At 37.4% G+C, this 5,196-nt stretch overlaps 1 protein-coding gene and 1 non-coding gene across 2 annotated transcripts in view; both read right to left on the bottom strand.

The window, feature by feature from the left end:
- Positions 1-5,196, bottom strand: part of EML6 (echinoderm microtubule associated protein like 6) — a 293,843-nt gene that overhangs the window by 244,267 nt on the left and 44,380 nt on the right. The gene's annotated exons all lie outside the window — the stretch shown is intronic.
- On the bottom strand, positions 1,735-1,898 carry LOC111724604. Its single transcript, XR_002772874.1, has one exon. It is a non-coding gene; the product is annotated as a U1 spliceosomal RNA (small nuclear RNA).

Raw genomic sequence — 5,196 nt, 5'->3', positions numbered from 1 at the left:
CCTCTACTAGGTATATACCCAGATGATCAAAAATTATTTTACAACAAAGACATTTGCACCAGAAAGTTTACTGCAGCCCAATTCATAATAGCCAAGACATGGAAACAGCTCAAGTGCCCATCGACCCATGAATGGATTAACAAATCGTGGTATATGTACATCATGGAATACTATGCAGCCATAAAAAAGGATAGAGACTTCACATCTTTTATGTTTACCTGGATGGAGCTGGAACATATTCTTCTTAGCAAAGTATCTCAAGAATGGGAAATAAAGTATCCAATGTACTGGATACAATTATGAAATTAATATATAATCACCTAGACACTCATATGAATGGCAAAACATAACTCTAGTCCAAAAAGTAGAAGGCAAGAGGAGAGAAAGGGTAGAGGAGGGGGATATGGGCAGAAGGAGGGTATCTGGGGGGACCTTACCTAATGTGCATGATGCAATGGTACATTTCAAAACTATTAAGAAATGAGTATAATTGTGATGGATGTGTTACTTAGTTCAATGTAAGCGTTTCACATGGTATTTTGAACCAGTACCCTGAACCACATAAATGCATCAATGTACAAAGGTATGATTTAATAAAAAATAATAAAAGAAATGTATACAGATGCCAAATAAGCAAGAAAAAAAAAAAAGAGGTGGGAATACTGGAGGCCTGATAATGCCCCTATCTCACAACTTCCATCTCACTTATGGGCCAAACACCAAGAGATGGCACAAAACCACGATCATAGTTTTGGAAGGTCTCAAGGGCTGTGAATCCTAAACCCCAAACCCCAGCCTCAGCCTGGCAGAGAAAGGACCTGAATTCAGGCAGCATCTGAGCCAATGCGCCCCCTAGTGTCAAGCAAAGACAGAACCATGGCCTTTCCAAGGCCCATCCTGGGCTTGCTGAGCCTCTTCCAGTGAAATTAATGTTATATCCAAGTTATGCTTTAACCATTTCGAGCTATATTCACCCTTTTAGGCTTCTGGGAGAAGCAGAAAGACTACTTCATTCTACATATTTTCTATACTTTGACGAAATAGACATCAACATTTTCTAACACCACTCATTCAAAAACAACAGACGCACCCACCCATACATTGTGTTTGATTTTAAATATTGATATTCTTTATAAAAAGATTATTAACTTAAAAGATAATAATGGCTTGGCACCTGTGGCTCAAGTGGCTAAGGCACCAGCCACATACACCTGAGCTGGTGGGTTCAAATCCAGCCCAAGCCCACCAAACAACAACAACGGCTGCAACCAAAAAATAGCTGGTCGTTGTGGCGGGTGTCTATAGTCTCAGCTACTTGGGAGGCTGAGGCAAGACAATCGCTTGAGCCCAGGAGTTGGAGGTTGCTATGAGCTGTGATGCCATGACCCTCTACCCAGGGTGACAGCTTGAGGCTCTGCCTCAAAAAAAAAAAAGATAATAAAAGAAGCTTGAAATATTTCTCTGATTGTACTTTCTCTTTTATTTCATATAGTCTTGAGTTTGAGAATCATGTTAATGTTCTACATTTAAAAAATAAATTTTACCAATAAGGATGGGGAAGGAGCCTAAAGCTGAATGCAGAGACGAAAATATGTAACTAATTAAAATGAATAATATGGCTACGGTGAATTTAAAAACAAAATTACTTGAGACTGCAAACTAATACAATCTTTCTGGAAGGAAGTATGAAGAATCCTCAAAGAACTCAAATTAGACCTCCCCTTATTTTTCCTTCTGGGAAAAGCATGAACGCAGTCCCCCACTACCACAAATTATGCAGTTCAGTTTCCCCTTTTGGGGGAAATCACAGGGGTCAGCATATCCAGAGTATAATGGATAAGCCTCGCCTTAGGAAAACCACCTTCATGATCATGGCATCTCCCCTGCCAGGTAAGTATAGACCTCCCATTTGATGTTGCAATCCCATTACTAGGCATCTACACAAAGGAAAAAAAATCCTTTTATCATAGGGACAGTTGCACTAGACTATTTACCAGAGCTTAATTTACAATCACCAAAATGTGGAAACATGGCTTGGCACCTGTAGTTCAGTGGCTAGGGTGCCAGCCACATACACCAGGGCTGGCAGGTTTGAACCTAGCCAGGGCCTGCCAAACAACAATAGCAAGTACAACAACAACAAAAATAGCTGGGCTTTGTGGTGGGCACCTGTAGTCCCACCTACTTGGGAAGTTGAGGCAAAAGAATCACTTAAGCACAAGAGTTTGAGGTTGCTGTGAGCTGTGACGCCATTGCACTCTACCAAGGTGACATAGTGAGACTCTGTGTCAAAAAACAAACAAACAAAAAAATGTGGAAACAGCCTAAATGCCCACTAACCCAGGAACGGATTAACAAGGTGTGGTACATGTATACCATGGAACATTATTCAGCCATTAAAAAGATGAAGACTTTACATCTTTTGTATTAACCAGGATGGAATTGGAACACATCCTTCTTGGTAAAATATCACAAAAATGGAGAAGGAAGAATGCAATGTACATGATACTAATATGAAGCCAAGAGGCGATCTAATACACATCCACATAAGAGAATTCAAGGTGGAGGGTAAGGGAATGAGGAAGCAGGAAAACGAGGGAGCAGGAAGAGAGGAGGAGGAAGGGAGGTTGGGTGTGCTCCACTTAATGGCACAATGTTAGGGTGGGTGTATGGCACACCTCTTGGGGCGGGACACAGTTACAAGAGGGACTCTACCTAACAAATGCAAACATTATAACCTAATTCTTTGTACCTGCAATTAACCAGAAACAATAAAAATAAGAATAATAAATGAAAAGCAAAATAATCTAAGTTATCTTCTGGACACTGGACTTGAACTATTTTCACTACTATAAAGAAAAATAAAAGCACTGAAAATAAGTCTTGAACTCTTCTTGGTATGTTTGTTTTTCATAGTCAGTAAGTATAGCCAATCCCTAAACTATTTTAAGTATATTGCAGGATTGATCAAATGAGTAAATATGTTGGTATTTGTTGTGAGCCTGCCGTCTCATTATGGAAGAAGAGAGAAATAAGAAATAGGACAAGGAAGAAATAAGCACAAGAAATAAGACAAGGAAGAATTCAGAGTGGGAAGCTATGTGGGAATTGAGGGGATCAGTATAAAGTCATCTTCCTAGCTGTGTCTATGAGATGCTGTATCCTCCCATTCCATCTGTTGACAGGTTGAATAGCAATGACATTCTAGAACAGCAACAATTACATATAACAGGTTTTTAATACCAGTCCTACTAAAAGCACAAGGACTTCGTGGAGAAATCATTGATCTTAGTCCTGGGGAAGGGAGAAGTCCAAGATGGATCTGGAACAGATAATTATGCCAAAAAAGTAATACAATGCCAAAAAAAGTCATAACGGTATGCAAATAGGACACAGGCAATAAGTAAAGGGGCTCCCATCAGCCTTAGGGATAATTTGAGAATCAAAATACATAAGGGCAGGAAGCACTTCTTTATAGCAGAATGACAATAAATATGGAAGGAATGATAGAGTTTTTAAAATTCTGACATAAATTAGCAATGGATACCAGGGGTGTGATGGAAACCAGATAAGGAAGAAGATATTTGTGTAATTTTAAAGGATTTCCCCACAAATTATTTATTAATTGTAAAGGAAAAATGGTAACTATATGATGAAGAAAGTGGACACCATGTAATGGTCAGTTTGAACATGACCTGACCTAACATCTCCAGTAATGCCTGAAAAGACGTGATGCTCTGAGCACACAGGCCTCCCCTGAATCTGAGCATGAAGGAACAACAGATGAACCCAAATTGAGGGATATTCTGTAAAAGAACTGGTTTGTATTTTCAACAACATCAATGTCCTAAAAGTGAAAGAGAGACTGAGGCACTTTTCCAGATTAAAAGAGACACAAGGGCACGGTAACACATAGGACATCACCTGGGCTGGGTCCTATGCTGGAAAACAGTTGCCCTAAAGGCAATGACTGGACAACTGACTGAATTAGAGTATAGATGAGATAACAGTATTAAGTCAATATTAAATTTCCTGAGTTTAACAACTGTACTGTGGTCATGTAAGAGAATAATATGCTTGCTCTTCAAATTACATGTTTTCATATTAAGGGTATAAGGCAATAATGTATGTAACCTACTGTCAAATTATTCAGAAAAAAGCAGCATTGATGGGTATCTATAAAGGCAAATATGTCAAAATGGATGAAATCTGTGAACTATTTTTTCTGTGAGCCTGAAATTATTCCAAAATTAGACTTTATAATTTGAACTTAAAGTATAGGTACCTGCCACTAGGTTTATTTTTTTCACCATTTTAAATGTTTCCATATTATAATCCAGACAAATTAAAGTCAAGCTACATTCACAAAGCTTATTATTTATATTAGTCAAAGAAGCACTTTCAACCAAATTACAATGTGATTCATAAATGTCTACTTTTATGCCTTTGTGATTTTCAAAATGATGAATCAAATATTTGATACTTTAAGTAACTGCATTCCTCTATGAATGTATACTTTCGATAAAACTGTAAACTGCTCTGAAAATGGAAAAATACTTTATTTGACTTTCTTATTAATAATTATAAACATGAAAGCACCAAGACTTATTTAATTCCATTAAAATTAATGGAAACATGCAGCTTCATTTATGCTGCTTTTCAATTAAGCATTCATAAAAAACAAATCCTGTTATTTATTATTCTATTTTCCAGTTCACAAAACTATATAAATTCAGGTTTATAACATTGACTAAGTCCATTCCATAAACTGGGAGAACTGTGACATTTGTAATCCATTTAAAATCATATGCTCAGATGAAATAACCATACAGAAGGCAATTTCTCAGCAATGATGAGACCCATTGTCATTCAGCTGCACAACCACTAAGAAGAAGGAATTAAGATCAAAAAACAGAGAAACTAAAATCAAGTTTCTAAAATGCCTTGTGATTAACTTCACTAGCATAAACCTCAAAGACACTAATTATCAAACTCAGCATTTCCCGAATTAATAAAAATATCCTTGGTTACTAGTCATTGCGCTAAGCCTCATCCTTCCACATTAAGGAGGTTTGTAATGCCCAGATATAGAAGAGAGAAGGTCATCCCCTTTCTTTTGGAGAAGGTCACCTCCATTCTTTTTGATCTGTCCCAGATTCTTTTTCAGTAAAAAATATGCTCCCTTAATTTCAAAAA

Source organism: Otolemur garnettii, unplaced genomic scaffold, assembly GCF_000181295.1.
Source record: "Otolemur garnettii isolate 467f Iridium unplaced genomic scaffold, OtoGar3 scaffold00024, whole genome shotgun sequence".
NCBI lineage: Eukaryota > Metazoa > Chordata > Mammalia > Primates > Galagidae > Otolemur > Otolemur garnettii.
Note: the sequence above shows the minus strand (reverse complement) of the source record. Positions and strands in the feature narration are given on the sequence as shown.